The 19,418-nt window shown below is 36.3% G+C and overlaps 1 pseudogene; it reads right to left on the bottom strand.

Moving 5' to 3' along the window:
- Window positions 1-15,002: 15,002 nt before the first annotated feature.
- Window positions 15,003-15,401, bottom strand: LOC116739200 (annotated as a pseudogene).
- Window positions 15,402-19,418: the final 4,017 nt, after the last annotated feature.

The following is a 19,418-nucleotide window of genomic DNA, read 5'->3' as shown; positions in this document are numbered from 1 at the left end:
CTCTGGAAATGCTCTGTCTCTTTATTTGGGTGGTGATTACACAGGTGGTTTAACTTTGTAAAAATGCAATGAATGCACACTGATGTTCATTGCAACACTATTTACAATAACCAGAACAAGGAAGCAATCTAAATGTCCACTGACAAAGGAGTGGATAAACAGGCTGTGATACATATATACAATGGAATGTTACTCAGCCATAAAAAGTAACAAAATAGTGTCATTTGCAGAGATGTGGATGGACCTAGAGACTGTCATACAGAGTCAAGTAAGTCAGAAAGAGAAAAACAAATATCATATAATATTGAGTATAGGTGGAATGTAGAAAAATGGTACAGATGAACTTATTTGCAAAGCAGAAATAGAGTCACAAATGTAGAAAACAAACTTATGGTTACCAAGGGGGAAAGAAGAGGGTGGGATGATTGAGAGATTGGGATTGACAGATATACACTAATATGTATAAAATAGATAACTAATGAGAACCTACTGTATAGCACAGGGAACTGTATTCAGTTCTCTGTGGTGACTTAAATGGGAAGGAAATCTATAAAAGAGAGGCTATATGTATACATATAGCTGATTCACTTTGCTGCACAGCAGAAACTAACACATCATTGTAAAGCATCTATACTCCAATAAAAATTAATTTTAAAATAAATAAATAAATAAAATGCATTGAGTTGTATGCTTAGGTTTTGTGTCCTTAGTGAATGTATGATATACTTCATTAAAACATAGTTTAATGCCTCACACACACACACACACACACACACACACACACACCCCTCCGAGGAAAACGTAGGTGCCTTTAGTTATCAATTACAGTTCTGGTCCTTCACTACAAATGTAGCATATGATCATGCACATTCTTTCTCTCCATCTCTCTTTTCCTCTCTCTCTCTTCCTTTTTCCATTTCTTGCTCCTCTCCTCACTTATCATGCTATTGAATCCCTGTCTAATGCTTTTATGCTTTTCCCATCACCTTATATTACTTCTGGAGGTACCACTTTTTCTTCATCTTCACAAGGGCCTTACATTTGGTGACCTAACTGTACTGCCCAGTTCTCAGTAGTCCCAAAATATATGCAATAGAATGTTTAATATTTCTTTTCACTTAACCCAAGCTTTTATGAGACTGTTAACATAGGAATTATAATAGGTAAGTAAGGTTAACCTCCATTTATATCTCTAGTTATGTGAGTTCAACTTTGTAGTCATTTCAAATGCTTGGAGGAGTCTCATTAACTTTACAAGGTAAGACTAGATTTACAGAACAAATACATATATGGAGAAAGCAACACCGGCAGGTTCTGTTTATATTGGAGGTTTTCTGTTGTCTTTTCCTCACTCTAATGCAGATGCATTTTACAGGATTACTTTTTTTTTTTTTTTACATCTTTATTGGAGTATAATTGCTTTACAATGGTGTGTTAGTTTCTGCTTTATAACAAAGTGAACCAGTTATACATATACAAATGTTCCCATATCTCATCCCTCTTGCGTCTCACTCCCTCCCACCCTCGATATCCCACCCCTTTAGGTGGTCAAAAAGCACTAAGTTGATCTCCCTGTGCAATGCAGCTGCTTCCCACTATCTATCTATTTTAGTTTTTGTAGTGTATATATGTCCATGCCTCTCTCTCACTTTGTCACAGCTTACCCTTGCCCCTCCCCATATCTTCAAGCCCATTCTCTAGTAGGTCTGTGTCTTTATTCTGGTTTTACTGCTAGGTTCTTCATGACTTTTTTTTTCTTAAATTCCATATATATGTGTTAGCATACGGTATTTGTCTTGCTCTTTCTGACTTATTTCACTCTGTATGACAGACTCTAGGTCCATCCACCTCATTACAAATAGCTAAATTTCGTTTCCTTTTATGGCTGAGTAATATTCCATTGTATATATGTGCCACATCTTCTTTATCCATTCATCCGATGATGGACACTTAGGTTGTTTCCATCTCCGGGCTATTGTAAATAGAGCTGCAATGAACATTTTGGTACATGACTCTTTTGGAATTATGGTTTTCTCAGGGTATATACCCAGTAGTGGGATTGCTGGGTCATATGGTAGTTCTATCTGTAGTTTTTTAAGGAACCTCCATACTGTTCTCCACGGTGGCTGTACCAATTCACACTCCTACCACCAGTGCAAGAGGGTTCCCTTTCTCCACACTCTTTCCAGCATTTACTGTTTCTAGATATTTTGATGATGACCATTCTGACCGGTGTGAAATGATATCTCATTGCAGTTTTGATTTGCATTTCTCTAATGATTAATGATGTTGAGCATTCTTTCAGGTGTTTGTTGGCAGTCTGTATATCGTTTTTGGAGAAATGTTTGTTTAGGTCTTCTGCCCATTTTTGGATTGGGTTGTTTGTTTTTTTTTTTTGTTATTGAGCTGCATGAGCTGCTTGTAAATTTTGGAGATTAATCCTTTGCCAGTTGCTTCATTTGCAAATATTTTCTCCCATTCTGAGGGTTGTCTTTTGGTCTTGTTTATGGTTTCCTTTGCTCTGCAAAAGCTTTGAAGTTTCATTAGGTCCCGTTTGTTTATTTTTGTTTTTATTTCCATTTCTCTAGGAGGTAGGTCAAAAAGTATCTTGCTGTGGTTTATGTCATAGAGTGTTCTGCCTATGTTTTCCTCTAAGAGTTTGATAGTTGCTGGTCTTACATTTAGGTCTTTAATCCATTTAGAGCTTATTTTTGTGTATGGTGTTAGGGAGTGATCTAATCTCATACTTTTACATGTACCTGTCCAGTTTTCCCAGCACCACTTATTGAAGAGGCTGTCCTTTCTCCACTGTACATTCCTGCCTCCTTTATCAAAGATGAGGTGACCATATGTGCTTGGGTTTATCTCTGGGTTTTCTATCCTGTTCCATTGATCGATCTTCCTGATTTTGTGCCAGTACAATACTGTCTTGATTACTGTGGCTTTGTTTTAGAGTCTGAAGTCAGAGAGCCTGATTCCTCCAGTTCCATTTTTTGTTCTCAAGATGGCTTTGGCTTTCAGGGCCATTTGTGTTTCCGTAAAAATTGTGAAAATTTTTGTTCAACTTCTGTGAAAAATGCCAGTGATAGTTTGATAGGGATTGCATTGAATCTGTAGATTGCTTTGGGTATTAGAGTCATTTTCGCAATGTTGATTCTTCCACCACAAGAACATGGTATATCTCTCCGTCTATTTGTATCATTGTTAATTTCTTTCATCAGTGTCTTATAATTTTCTGCATACAGGTCTTTCGTATACTTAGGTAGGTTTATTCCTAGATATTTTATTCTTTTTGTTGCAATGGTAAATGGGAGTGTTTTCTTGATTTCACTTTCAGATTTTTCATCATTAGTATATAGGAATGCCAGAAATTTCTGTGCATTAATTTTGTATCCTGCTACTTTACCAAATTCATGGATTAGCTCTAGTAGTTTTCTGGTAGCATCTCTAGGATTCTCTACGTATAGTACCATGTCATCTGCAAACAGTGACAGCTTTACTTCTTCTTTTCTGATTTGGATTCCTTTTATTTCCTTTTCTTCTCTGATTGCTGTGGCTAAAACTTCCAAAACTGTGTTGAATAAGAGTGGTGAGAGTGGGCAACCTTGTCTTATTCCTGATCTTAGTGGAAATGCTTTCAGATTTTCACCATTGAGGCCGATGTTGGCTGTGGTTTTGTCAGATATGGCCTTTATTATGTTGAGGAAAGTTCCCTCTATGCCTACTTTCTGGAGGGCTTCTATCATAAATGGGTGTTGAATTTTGTCAAAAGCTTTCTCTGCATCTATTGAGATGATCATTTGGTTTTTCTCCTTCAATTTTTTAATATAGTGTATCACATTGATTGATTTGCGTATATTGAAGAATCCTTGCATTCCTCGAATACACCCCACTTTATCATGGTGTATGATCCTTTTAATGTGTTGTTGGATTCTGTTTGCTAGTATTTTGTTGAGGATTTTTCATCTATGTTCATCAGTGATATTGGTCTGTAGTTTTCTTTCTTTGTGACATCCTTCTGTGGTTTTGGTATCAGGGTGATGGTGACCTTGTAGAATGAAATTGGGAGTGTTCCTCCTTCTGCAACATTTTGGAAGAGTTTGAGAAGGATAGATGTTACCTCTTCTCTAAATGTTTGATATGATTCGCCTGTGAAGCCACCTGGTCCTGGACTTTTGTTTGTTGGAAGATTTTTAATCACAGTTTCAATTTCAGTGCTTGTTATTCGTCTGTTCATATTTTCTATTTCTTCCTGATTCAGTCTTGGTAGGTTGTGTATTTCTAAGAATTTGTCCATTTCTTCCAGGTTATCCATTTTTTTTGCATAAAGTTGCTTGTAGTAATCTGTCATGATCTTTTGTATTTCTGCAGAGTCAGTTGTTACTTCTGCTTTTTCATTTCTAATTCTATTGATTTGAGTCTTCTCCCTTTTTCTTGATAAGTCTTGCTAATGGTTTATCAATTTTGCTTATCTTCTCAAAGAACCAGCTTTTAGTTTTATTGATCTTTGCTATCGTTTCTTTCATTTCTTTTTCATTTATTTCTGATCTGATTTTTATGATTTCTTTCATTCTGCTAACTTTGGGGTTTTTTGTTCTTCTTTCTCTAATTGTGTTAGGTGCAAGGTTAGGTTGTTTATTTGAGATGTTTACTGTTTCTTAAGGTAGGATTGTTTTGCTATAAACTTCCCTCTTAGAACTGCTTTTGCTGCATCCCATAGGTTTTGGGTCATCGTGTCTCCATTGTCCTTTGTTTCTAGGTATTTTTTGATTTCCTCTTTGATTTCTTCAGTGATCATTTCATTATTAAGTAGTGTATTGTTTAGCCTCCATGTGTTTGTATTTTTTACAGATCTTTTTCTGTAATAGATATCTAGTCTCATAGCATTGTTGTCAGAAAAGATACTTGATACTATTTCAATTTTCTTAAATTTACCAAGGCTTGATTAGTGACCCAAGGTATGATCTATCCTGGAAAATGTTCCATGAGTACTTGAGAAAAGTGTGTAGTCTATTGTTTTTGGATGGAATGTCCTATAAATACCATTTAAATCCATCTTTTTTAATGTATCTTTTAAAGCTTGTGTTTCCTTTTTTATTTTCATTTTAGATGATCTGTTCATTGGTGAAAGTGGAGTGTTACAGTCCCCTACTGTCGATTTCCCCTTTTTTGTCTGTTAGTATTTGCCTTATGTACTGAGGTGCTCCTATGTTGGGTGCAAAAATATTTACAATTGTTACATCTTCTTCTTGGATCGATCCCTTGATCATTATTTAGTGTCCTTCTTTTACTCTTCTAATAGTCTTTATTTTAAAGTCTATTTTGTCTTATTTGAGAATTGCTACTCCAGCTTTCTTTTGGTTTCCATTTGTGTGGAATATATTTTTCCATCTCTTTACTTTCAGTCTGTATGTCTCTCTAGGTCTGAAGTGGGCCTCATGTAGACAGCATATATATGGATCTTGTTTTTGTATCCATTCAGCCAATCTGTGTCTTTTGGTTGGAGCATTTAATCCATCTACATTTAAGGAAATTATTGATATGTATGTTCCTATTCCCATTTTGTTAATTGTTTTGGGGTCATTAGTGTAGGTCTTTTCCTTCTCTTCTGTTTCTTGCCTAGAGAAGTTCCTTTAACATTTGTTGTAAAGCTGATTTGGTGGTGCTGAACTCTCTCAGCTTTTGCTTGTCTTTAAAAGTTTTAATTTCTCCATCAAATCTGAATGAGATCCTTGCTGGGTAGAATAATCTTGGTTGCAGGTTTTTCTCCTTCATAACTTTAAATATGTCCTGCCAGTCCCTTCTGGCTTGCAGAGTTTCTGCTGAAAGACTAGCTGTTAACCTTATGGGGATTCCCTTGTATGTTATTTGTGGTTTTTCCCTTGCTGTTTTTAATATGTTTTCTTTGTATTTAATTTTTAATAGTTTGATTAATATGTGTCTTGGCGTGTTTCTCCTTGGATTTATCCTGTATGGGACTCTCCTATGCTTCCTGGACTTGATTAACTATTTCCTTTCCCATATTAGGGAATTTTTCAACTATAATCTCTTCAAATATTTTCTCAATCCCTTTCTTTTTCTCTTCTTCTTCTGGAACCCCCATAATTCAAGTGCTGGTGTGTTTAATATTGTCCCAGAGGTCTCTGCGACTGTCCTCATTTCTTTTCATTATTTTTTTCTTTATTCTGCTCTGCAGTATTTATTTCCACTATTTTTTCTTGCATGTCACTTATCCGTTCTTCTGCCTCAGTTATTTTGCTATTGATCCCTTCTAGAGTATTTTTAATTTCATTTATTGTGTTGTTCATCATTGCTTGTTTCATCTTTAGTTCTTGTAGGTCCTTGTTAAATATTTCTTGCATTTTTCCTATTCTATTTCCAAGATTTTGTATCATCTTTACTATCATTATCCTGAATTGTTTTTCAGGTAGACTGCCTATTTCCTCTTCATTTCTTAGGTCTGGTGGGTTTTAACTTGCTCTTTCATCTGCTGTGTGTTTTTCTGTGTTCTCATTTTGCTTATCTTACTGTGTTTGGGGTCTCCTTTTTTGCAGGCTGCAGGTTCATAATTCCCGTTGTTTTTGTGTCCGTCCCCAGTGGCTAAAGTTGGTTCAGTGGGTTGTGTAGGCTTCCTGGTCGAGAGGACTAGTGCCTGTGTTCTGGTGGATGAAGCTGGATCTTGTCTCTCTCGTGAGCAGGTCCACGTCTGGTGGTGTCTTTTGGGGTGTCTGTGGACTTTTATTATGATTTTAGGCAGCCTCTCTTCTAATGGGTGTGGTTGTGTTCCTGTCTTGCTAGTTTTTTGGCATAGGGTGTCCAGCACTGTAGCTTGCTGGTCTTTGAGTGAAGCTGGGTGTTGGTGTTGCGATGGAGATCTTTGGGAGATTTTCGTCATTTGATATTATGTGGAGTTGTGAGGTCTCTTGTGGACCAGTGTCCTGAAGTTGGCTCTCCCTTCTTAGAGGCACAGCACTGACTCCTGGCTGCAGCACCAAGAGCCTTTCATCCACACGGCTACCCCAAGGTCCAGCAGAGGCAGCAGATGGTGTCCAGACATGAAGTGAAGGAGGCTCACATGCTTATATCCTAGGCATCCGCCTGAGGGACAGGCGCCTATTTAGCACATTCATCTAGGAGTTCTGCCTGTATATTAGATTACTGTTTCTTCTCTTCTGCTAGTGTTGGAGGGCCTCCTGCAGAGGCAGAGGATGGCTCTGTCTCACCATGAGGACAAGGACACTGACAGCAGTTCTGGGATGTACTACTCAGCATGAAACCTTCCAGAGTTTCACAGGATTACTTTTTATGGAAGAAAATGGACAGGCAATAAAATGAAGATGGCAAGGTTCCTCTTCCATCAGACACTCAGGTGAGAGGATGCACCCAAAGACTATGAATTTTATGAGGGGTTAATGCAATTAATGTATTTTACATTATTTTGAATAACAAACAACATTGTCCCAAACCTCTGTTTCAGGTAGCATATTTTCTAAACTAATTCACATCTTTTAAATAAACTTTAAAAACAAGTATAAGATTATTCTTAGTTCTAAATTTTTTTTATCTGCTTTAACTAGTTCTTCTTTCCAGAGACTAGACCATGAAATAATTAAATTGAGTGTTTCTTATTTTCATTCAGCTTTGACTAGTGCTTAATTCTAAAGCTTAACTATTTTGAGCATATGATGAAGGAAAAAGCTGTGACTATTATGCAGTCATCCTTCACTATTATCAACTATTATCTAATAAGCATTCAATCATTAGAAGTAGGAAAATATACAGAATACATAAATGCCAGTCAAATGAATACATAGGGTATATTTCAATAGTACCCACTACTATGTGTAAAATTTATGAGATATTAATAGGCAATTGCTTACCATGTGAAGTTGTGTTTTTCTTATGTTGAAGTAGTGTGTGACACATATGTCTCTACTGCATGCTGTCTGCCCACAGTACTAAATATTTCAAGTTCCATTCATGGGCATATGGTAGGATTTCACTTCCTTACACCTTTGATATAAGGTTTGAACATGTGACTTGTTTTACCAGTAAAAATGTGAGCAGAAGTGCTGCATAGCACTTCCATGTGGAAAACATTGAGTCAGTGTGAGACTTACAATCCTTTCTTTCTCTTTGCCAAGATACAGCTATGTTCCAGAAGGTGTTTGCTCTGGAAGCCTGCATCTGGGAGTGCATAGGATGCCTAGACAATCTATGATAACCAGGTTGCTTCAGTGAGAAATAAATATTTGTGGTTTTAAGCTGCTTAAATTCACAGATTATATGTAACCAAAATTTTAACACAGTACATCCTGACTGTGATACACCCTGAACCTAGAATAATGTCTGCTTTATCATAGGTGCTCAACAATCTTTACTAAACTCAACAGTTGGACTGAGGAAAATACTTTAGTTACTGAGGAAAATACACAGATGCATAAAAGAAAAGAAGTTCATGTGACATGAGTTTGAAGCTGCTGGATCAGGGGTCCCCAACCCCCAGACTGTGGACCGGGACTGGTCTGTGGCCCATTAGGAACCAGGCCGCACAGCAGAAGATGAGTAGCAGGTGAGCAAGTGAAGTTTTGTCTGTCACTTCCCATCACTCCCCATTGCTTGCATTACTGCCTGAACTATCCTCCTTCTCCCATCTGTCCATGGAAAAATTGTCTTCCACAAAACCAGTCCCTGGTGACAAAAAGGGTTGGGGGCCGTTGCACTAGGTGACATATTGTGGGGCTCCGACAAGCTCCGGTTCTTTATGTCTCAGCACAGAAAGAATTCAGTGAGAGGCAAAGTGATAGATAAGTGATCTATTAGAATAGGATGATTGTGAGGCTTACAGGTGGGTGGGTGAGAGGGTGCCATGTCCCGAGAACTTAGTGGGCTACAGTTTTATAATCAAAGGAAAATTTTATAGGGGGTTAATGCATAAAACTTGGTGGGGAGAGGGAAAAGACCACCTTCTTCCTCATTCTTGAGTAAATATCACACTTCCATCATCAGTTCTTCCTCCATGTTGGGCCAAGGAGTTTTCTTGTCCCTACATGGACAAGCCAGGACTGTCATGGTGCAATGGAAATGAGCAAAAAGGTGATAACATATGCTAAAAATGGTAAATAATCTCAGGTTTTAGTATAATGTCACCTTTTCCTTATATATTTGTTTTTAGTGCAAGCAGAGGAGCATGTCCTAGGAATCATTAACTTACTGAGCTCACTGGGCAGGATGTGGACCTCATGCCACCATTGTTTAATTGTTTTGAGGCATGTCTCATGCTTCTGTGGCATGTTTTTTGCTAAGCAAGCCTGCTTGGTTTTGTGGTTAAGCAAAGTTGCTTTCTTGAATAATCATTAACTTACAGGGGTCTCCCATTTTTTTCTTTACTTACAGTCTCCTAGTGGAATTAGTCACCAACTTTGTCCCTGTACTTTGTCCCTATCAAATTTGATAAAAAGCCAGTAGAAAGCTAAATTACAATACAGAATCACAAGTCAAAAGAGACTATCAAATAGTACATACTAAGTCACCACATAAATGGCATATGTAATGAAAACTAGGACTTCAGGGGATGTGAGCAATAACTAGAGGCAAGCTCTCAAAGGCTTTTTGGAGATGGAAGGACTTTAATCAGGTCCTTAAACATCAGTAGAGTTTGAAGAGGCAAACGTGATGTTCTAGATGAAAGATGGAACTTGAAGAAATAAGGAAGTAATTAAGTTGGGCAGATTCAAATAATAATAGATTTTAAAGAAACCAACAATGCATAAATTCCGAAGACTAGAAATAAATATGACTGGAAACATGTTGTAGAACAAGATTTGACAACTCTTTAATGAAACTCTGGGAGTTTGAATTTTATCCTTTAAGCAGGAGTAATTGAAGTTTATTATCATGGGAATAAGAGATAGAACTGCATGACTAGTTCAAGGGTCAGATTAATGGAAGATTAAGGAGAACTTTTACAGGTAGAAGAGAATAAAAGTGGGGTTTTAGGAGACATTTCCAAAAACAGTACTAAGGAAATACTCTTTTGTATACTGGAATTTTAGCTAAAGTTTGGAGATGAGAAAGGGAAATAGAGGACAGTAAAAAATGTTTTCAAATTAAGTATTAGCTGTAAGTCTGCCAAATAAAACAAATGCCAACAAAGCTAAAAATTACACAGCTGTGTCAAGCAAAGGAAATATGCACTGTTATTAGATTCACTGTATATTTTGGTGAAGGGAAAGCTCAGGTATCTTGCAGACTGAAAAGGAGCTCATGGTCATTATGCTAATTAGCACTGAAAGCTAGCACATTGGAGAGGATAGAATGAGTCCATAGTCCTGTACACAGTTGGTTAAAATAATTTATTTGTTCCTTAGTCAGGAAAATATTCAGTTAGTTTCAGTAATGGTCTGGTGTCCTAGGGTCAAATTTCATGTTCCAATATTAGCTTCAGCAGGTTAGAAACAGTTGGAATGAAATCCAAATGTAAATTTTTATGCTTCAGGCAAGACATTCTATAAGAGAAACATTTCCCTTTTGAAGTGTTCCTAATGTCCTTGTCCATGATCAGCACAAGGATTTTTTGCACTGACTACTGTCAGTCACTGACAATAGTGACTAGACATCCACTGCTGTCATGTAACAGTGACATAGTCCCTCTCCTTGAAGAAATTTTCTCCCACTTTCTTTCCTACTTGAGGTCTGGCTCTTGAAACTCTACTCTCAGATTGCTCATGAAACATTTAAATTATGTTAACTTATTATGTATTATTAATCTTTGAACCATATTTTTCTTCCTTGAAAACTACTCCAGATTTTACTTTCCATTACCAAGAAGATCATTTTTCCTTTTAAAAAATGGCATATAGCCCTGAAGTAAATTTTATTACTTATGCTGACCCCTTTACTAGGAAAAGCACCTACAAAAATATTTTTCTTGTGAACTTTTAAAATTTCAAATATGTTCTTACTGGTTTATATGTACAGATTTTAAATTGTGAACACATCTTAGAACACCAAAGAAGAAAGGAAAGGTGGTGTGGGGAAAAGTGGAGTAAGAAATGAGAAGAGAGAAATTCAGCAGAAGGGAGAGGAAAGAGAAGTAAAGAGAGGATATAGCAAAGTGAGAATTCTATAGTATCTTCCATCTCTAAAATTATAGACACCTAGTTAGTCTGTTAAATGATCTTACCCAAGTAAATTTGTATTTAACTGTGATCAAATCCTTAAAGAAAATGATTAGGAGTTCTACACAATCTCTGAAACATATGGTCATGTGGCAGAGAATTTGCATTTCTGGGTACCTTTCTTTTTTATGAGTTTTTTCTTCCAGTTTTATTTATATATAATTGATATACAGCACTGTGTAAGTTTCAGTGTATAGCATAATGATTTAAATTATATACATTGTGAAATAATTACCACAATAAATTTAGTGAACATTCATCATCTCTTAAAGATACAAAATTTTAAAAATAGAGAAATATATCTTCTTGTGATGAGAGCTCAGGATTTACTCTCTTTTCATATATAATGTACAATAGTGTTAATTATATTTATCATAGTGTGAATTACATCCCTATACTTATTTATCTGATAACTAAAAGTTTGTAACTTTCAGCTGCCTTTATCCAACTCTCCCTCCCCCAACATGCTGCCTCTGGTAACCAAAAATCTGATCTCTAATTTCTATGAGTTTTTCTGTCCGTTTTTGAAGCATAATTGACCTACAACACTATGTTAGTTCCTGGAACATGAAATAGTGATTTGATATTTCTATACATTTCAGAATGATCAAAAGGTGATCTTATTTACCATACATCACCATGAAAAGATATTACATAATTGTTGATTATATTTCCCACACTAAACATTACATACCCATGACACTTATTTTACAACTGGAAGTTTGTACCGCGTAATATCTCTCACATATTTCTCTCCTCCTCCCACCCCCTCCCCTCTGGCAAGCATCTAATTTTTCTCTGAATCTGTGATCTGCTTTTGGTTTGTTATGCTGGTTTATTTCTAACATTCTACATATAAATGAAACCATAAATTATTTTTCTTTCTCTGTCTGACAATTCACTTAGCATAATACCCTCTAGGTCCATCTATGCTGTTTTAAATGGCAAGATTTTTTCTTTTTCATGGTTGATAATATTTCATTGTATACATACACAGTCTTATTTGTCAATTCATCTATTGCACTTGGCTATTCATCTATTGCACTAGCCATATCTTGGCTATTGTAGGTAATGTTGCAATGAACATTGGGGTACATATATCTATTTGAATTAGAGTTTTTGTTTTCTTCAGGTAAATATCCAGGAGTGGAGTTGCTGGATCCTGTGGTCATTCCATATATAGGTTTTCTTAGGAACCTCCATACTATTTTCCATAGTGGTTGCATCAATTTACATTCCCACAAACAGTGCACAAGGGTTCTCTTTTCTAAATATCCTGGCCAACACAGTTGTCTTTTTGATGATAGCTTTTCAGATGATAGAACCTGTTATCTCATTGTGGTTTTGATTTGCATTTCCTTGATAATTAGTGATGTTGACTTCTTGTCAGGCCCCTGTTGGCCATTCTGTATATATTCTTTGGAAAAACATTGATTCATATCCTCTCTCCATTGTTTAATCAGGTTGCTTGTTTTTGAAGTTGAGTTATATGAGTTCTTTGTATGATTTGGACATTAAGACAATGTCAGATATCATTTGCAAATATCTCATCCCATACTGTAGTTGACCTTTTTGTTTTATAGACAGTTCCTTTGCTGAATAAAAGCTCTTTGGTTTGATGCAGTCCCATTTGTTTATTTTTGCTTTTAGTTCTCATGGTTAAGGAGACACATACAAAAATATTACTAGGACTGATGTCAAAGAGCATACTGCCTATATTTTCTTCTTTGAGATTAATGAGTTCAGGTCTTACATTTAAGTTTTTAATCATTTTTTAGTTAATTTTTGTATATGGTGTGAGAAAGTAGTAAAGTTTGATTCTTTTGCATGTACCTGTCCAGTTTTCTCAACATCATTTATTAAAGAGGCTGTTTTTTCCCCATTGGATATTTTTGCCTACTTTCTCATAGAATTGATTGCCCATATAAACATTGCTTTATTTTTTGGCTCTCTGTTTTGAACCATTCATTTATGTGTGTGTTTTTGTGCTAGTGCCAAACAAGTGTTGTGTGATGACTGTAGCTGTAGTAGAGTTTGGAATCAGGGAACATGATACCTCCAGCTTTGTTCATCTTTCTCAAGATTGTTTTGGTGATTCAGGGTACTTTGTGTTTCCATATAAATTTTAGAATTATTTATTCTAGTTCTGTGAAAATTTTAATTAGTATTTTGATAAGGATTGCAGTGAATCTGTAGGTTGCCTTGGGTAGAATGATCATTTTAACAGTGTTAATTCTTCAAATAAATGAACACAGTATATCTTTCCATTGATGTAGTCTTTAAGTTCTTTCATCAGTGTCTCACAGTTTTCAGAGTACATGCCTTTTACCTCCTTAGTTAAACTTATTCCTAGGTATGTTATTCTTTTCTGATGTGATCGCAAATGGGATTGTTTTCTTATTTCTCTTTCTCATTAGGGTACAAAAATGCAACAGATTTTTTTATGTTAATTTTGTGTCCTGGTCCTTTCTCAATTTATTGATGAGTTCTAGTAGTTTTTTAGTGGTGTCTTTAGGATTTTCCATTAATAGCATGTCATCATGCTATTTCCATGTCATCAGCAAACAGTGACAGCTTTATTTCTTCCTTTCCAACTTGGATTCTTTTTATTTCTTTTTTGCTGATTGTCATGGCTAGGATCTCCAATACTAGTTTGAATAAAAGTGGTGAGAGTGGGCATTCTTGTCTTATTCCTGATCTTAGAAGAAATGATTTCATCTTTTAATTGTTGAGTATGGTGTTTGCTGTGGGCTTGTCATACATGGCCTTTATTATGTTGAGGTATATTCCCTCTGTACCTGCTCTGTGGAGAATTTTATCACAATTGGATATTGAATTTTGTCAAAATTATCTATTATGATGATCATATGATTTTTATTCTTCAATTTGTTAATGTGGTGTATCACATTAATTGATTTGTGGAAACTGAACCATCCTTATATATCTGGGATAACTCCCACTTGGTCATGATGTATGATCCTTGTAATGTATAGCTGAATTCAATTGACTACTATTTTGTTGAGGATTTTTGCACCTATATTCATTAGTGATATTGGCCTGCAATTTTCTTTTCCTGTGATAACCTTGTCTGGTTTTGGTGTCAGGGTGATGCAGGTCTCCTAGAATAAGTCTGGCACCATTCCCTCCTCTGAAATTTTTGGAACAATTTGAGAAGGATAGGTGCTAACTTTCCTTCAAATGTTTGGTAGAAGTCATTCCTCCTCAACTTTTGTTTGTTGGAAGCCTTTAAATTACTGATTCAATTTCATTACTGATAATCGGTCTCTTCATATTTTCTATTTCTTCCTATTTCAGTCTTGGGATTTTGTAAATTTCTAGGAATTTGTCCATTTCTTCTAAGTTGTCTGTTTAATTGGCATATAATTGTTTGTAGTAATCTCTTGTAATCCTTTGTATATCTGTGTGGTGTCAGCTGTAACTTCTCCCTTTTCACTTTTTTGATTTGGGTCCTCTCTCTTTTTTCCTTCATGATTCTGGCTAAGATTTACCAATTTTGATTACCTTTTCAAAGGATTAGCTTTTAGCTGCATTGATCTTTTCTCTTTTATTTTTTTTAGTCTATTTTGTATATTTCTCCTCTGATTTCATTATTTCTTTCCACAAACGTTGGGTTTTGTTGATTCTTCTTTTTCTAGTTCTTTTAGGTGTAAGTTTAGATTGTTTATTTGAAATTGTTCTTGTTTCTTGAGGTAGGCCTGCATAGCTATAACTTCCCTCTTAGGATCACTCTTGCTCATCTCATTGATTTTTTTCTGAGTTTCATGGTTTTATTAACAGAAACATAATATGCACCTGAGCTATCTATTCATTTTCTTTGTTATGCAGGCTGGCATTGGGATTGGTGACTCTGACGGCCATCTGGGCTGCTCTTTCCACAGTGGTTTTGCAGTTCTTGGAGGAGATGTTGTGAACAATCTCAGCGCAGTAAGATATTTTGCACCTTAGAAGCACTTCAAGCTTGTTGATATTGTGGACCAGGAACTTCCAGAAGCACACGTGCTTTATTTTCTTGTTGCTGTCATAACAGATGTGGAGCGTCAAGATCTTACCCTTGAATCTCTTGCACACCCTGTTTTCACTGCCTCTGGGTTTCTACCAGTTACACTTAATTTTGACATATTGGTCTCACTGGTGCTGGATAAACTTCTTGATCCTCTTTCTGATGATCTTGGGCTACACAAGGGGTCTGAGGGCAGCCATGATGCTGCGTAGGTGATGGTTGTCATCTCTGTAAGCAGTGCTGAGGAAAAGCCAAACTATTGATTTTGGATCATTGTGTTTTTATTTGTCTCCAGATATTTTTTGATTCTCTCTTTGATTTCTTAATTGACCGTTTGGTTGTTTAGTAGTATACTGCTTCCACATATTTATGGTTTTCTGCAGTCTTTGTGTGTGTGTGTGTGTGTGTGTGTGTGTGTGTGTGTGTGTGTGTTTGATTTCTAGACTCATAGCATTGTGGTCAGAAAAGATACTTGATACTATTTCAGTTTTCTTAAATTTACTGAGACTTGTTTTGTGGCCTTGCATGTGATCTATCCTGGAATATGTTCCTTGTTCACTTGAAAAAAATATGTATTCTCTCTGCTTTGGGATGGGCTGTTCTTTATATATCTATTAAGTCCATCTTTTGTAATGTGATTTTTAAAGCCAGTGTTTCCTTATTGATTTCTGTCTAGATGATTTCCCTTAGATATAAGTGGGGTGTTCAAATTCCCTAGCATTATTGTCAATGTCTTTCTTTTTATTTGTGAATATTTGCTTTATGCCTTTAGGTTCTCCTATGTTGGGTACATATATATTTTCAATTGTTATATTCTTCTTGGACTAATCCCTACATCATTATGTAATATCCTTGTCTCTTGTTACAGTCTCTGTTTTAAAGTCTATCTGATATAAGTATAGATACTCCAAATGTACTTTTATTTCCATTTGCATGAAATAACTTTTTTCATCCCCTCATATTCAGTTACTGTGTGTCTTTAAATCTCAAGTGACTCTCTTGTAGACAACATATATATGGGTCTTATTAAAAAATCTATTCAGCCACTCTCTTTGATTAAAGTATTTAGTTCATCTACATTTAGAGTAATGTTTGACAGGTATGTACTTATTGTCATTTTAAAATTCTTTCCCTGCTCTTTTTGTGGTTCTGTTTTGTTTCTTCTTCTTTTGCTCTATTCCCTTGTGGTTGCTGACTATCTTTAGTGTCATGTTTGGATTCCTTCCCCCTTTTGTGTGTTTATCTATTATAGATATTTGGTTTGTGGTTACCATGAGGTTTATATGCAGACTACTTTCACTGTATAATTGGTTTTACCAATGAGATTTTTCCTTTTTAATTTCTTTTTTTTTTTTGCAGGACGCGGGCCTCTCATTGTTGTGGCCTCTCCCGTTGTGGAGCACAGGCTCTGGACACACAGACTCATTGGCCATGGCTCATGGGCCTAGCCACTCCGTGACATGTGGGATCTTCCTGGACCGGGGCAAGAACGTATGTCCCCTGCATCGGCAGGCAGACTCTCAACCACTGCACTACCAGGGAAGCCCCCTTTTTAATTTTTATATTTCCAGTTGTGGACTTTTCTTTTGTGTTTAGAGGAGCCCCTTTAACATTTCTTACACAGCTGGTGGGCTGGTGCTAAACTCTTTTAGCTTTTGCTTGTCTCTAAAACTTTTGATCTCTCCTTCAAATCTGAATGATACTGTTTCCAGGTAGAGTATTCTTGATTGTAAGTTTGCTCCTTTCCTTTTATCATTTTATTTATTTATTTATTTATTTTTTAAACATCTTTATTGGGGTATAATTGCTTTACAATGGTGTGTTAGTTTCTGCTTTATAACAAAGCGAATCAGCTATACATATACATATGTTCCCATATGTCTTCCCTCTTGCGTCTCCCTCCCTCCCACTCTCCCCATCCCACCCTTCCAGGCTGTCACAAAGCACCGAGCTAATATCCCTGTGCCTTGCGGCTGCTTCCCCCCAGCTATCTACCTTACTACGTTTGTTAGTGTGTATATGTCCATGACTCTCTCTCGCCCTATCAAAACTCACCCCTCCCCCTCCCCATACCCTCAAGTCCGTTCTCCAGTAGGTCTGCGTCTTTATTCCTATCTTACCCCTAGGTTCTTCATGACATTTTTTTCCCTTAAATTCCATATATATGTGTTAGCATACGGTATTTGTCTTTTTCTTTCTGACTTACTTCACTCTGTATGACAGACTCTAGGTCTATCCATCTCATTACAAATAGCTCAATTTCATTTCTTTTTAAGGCTGAGTAATATTCCATTGTGTATATGTGCCACATCTTCTTTATCCATTCATCCGATGATGGGTGCTTAGGTTGTTTCCATGTCCTGGCTACTGTAAATAGAGCTGCAATGAACATTTTGGTACATGACTCTTTTTGAATTTTGGTTTTCTCAGGGTATATGCCAAGTAGTGGGATTGCTGGGTCATATGATAATTCTATCTGTAGTTTTTTAAGGAACCTCCATACTGTTCTCCACAGTGGCTGAACCAATTCACATTCCCACCAGCAGTGCAAGAGTGTCCCCTTTTCTCCACACCCTCTCCAGCATTTATTGTTTCTAGATTTTTTGATGATGGCCATTCTGACTGGTGTGAGATGATATCTCATTGTAGTTTTGATTTGCATTTCTCTAATGATTAATGATGTTGAGCATTCTTTCATGTGTTTGTTGGCATTCTGTATATCTTCTTTGGAGAAATGTCTATTTAGGTCTTCTGCCCATTTTTGGATGGGGTTGTTTGTTTTTTTGTTATTGAGCTGCATGAGCTGCTTGTAAATTTTGGAGATTAATCCTTTGTCAGTTGCTTCATTTGCAAATGTTTTCTCCCATTCTGAGGGTTGTCTTTTGGTCTTGGTTATGGTTTCCTTTGCTGTGCAAAAGCTTTGAAGTTTCATTAGGTCCCATTTGTTTATTTTTGTTTTTATTTCCATTACTCTAGGAGGTGGGTCAGAAAGGATCTTGCTGTGATTTATGTCATAGAGTGTTCTTTCTATGTTTTCTTCTAAGAGTTTGATAGTTTCTGGCCTTACATTTAGGTCTTTAATCCATTTTGAGCTTATTTTTGTGTATGGTGTTAGGGAGTGATCTAATCTCATACTTTTACATGTACCTGTCCAGTTTTCCCAGCACCATTTATTGAAGAGGCTGTCCTTTCTCCACTGTACATTCCTGCCTCCTTTATCAAAGATAAGGTGTCCATATGTGCGTGGGTTTATCTCTGGGCTTTCTATCCTGTTCCACTGATCTATCTTTCTGTTTTTGTGCCAGTACCATACTGTCTTGATTACTGTTGCTTTGTAGTATAGTCTGAAGTCAGGGAGCCTGATTCCTCCAGCTCCTTTTTTCGTTCTCAAGATTGCTCTGGCTATTCGGGGTCTTTTGTGTTTCCATACAAATTGCGAAATTTTTTGTTCTAGTTCTGTGAAAAATGCCAGTGGTAGTTTGATAGGGATTGCATTGAATCTGTAGATTGCTTTGGGTAGTAGAGTCATTTTCACAATGTTGATTCTTCCCATCCAAGAACATGGTATATCTCTCCATCTATTTGTATCATCTTTAATTTCTTTCATCAGTGTCTTATAATTTTCTGCATACAGGTCTTTCGTCTCCTTAGGTAGGTTTATTCCTAGATATTTTATTCTTTTTGTTGCAATGGTAAATGGGAGTGTTTTCTTGATTTCACTTTCAGATTTTTCATCATTAGTATATAGGAATGCCAGAGATTTCTGTGCATTAATTTTGTATCCTGCTACTTTACCAAATTCATTGATTAGCTCTAGTAGTTTTCTGGTAGCATCTTTAGGATTCTCTATGTATAGTATCATGTCATCTGCAAACAGTGACAGCTTTACTTCTTCTTTTCCGATTTGGATTCCTTTTATTTCCTTTTCTTCTCTGATTGCTGTGGCTAAAACTTCCAAAACTATGTTGAATAAGAGTGGTGAGAGTGGGCAACCTTGTCTTGTTCCTGATCTTAGTGGAAATGCTTTCAGTTTTTCACCATTGAGGATGATGTTTGCTGTGGGCTTGTCATATATGGCTTTTATTATGTTTAGGAAAGTTCCCTCTATGCCTACTTTCTGGAGGGTTTTTATCATAAATGGGTGTTGAATTTTGTCGAAAGCTTTCTCTGCATCTATTGAGATGATCATATGGTTTTTCTCCTTCAATTTGTTAATA

The sequence above is a fragment of the Phocoena sinus genome, chromosome 14 (genome assembly GCF_008692025.1).
Source record: "Phocoena sinus isolate mPhoSin1 chromosome 14, mPhoSin1.pri, whole genome shotgun sequence".
Taxonomy (NCBI): Eukaryota; Metazoa; Chordata; class Mammalia; order Artiodactyla; family Phocoenidae; genus Phocoena; species Phocoena sinus.
The sequence above is the reverse complement of the archived record's forward strand: the minus strand, read 5'-3'. Positions and strand labels throughout refer to the sequence as shown.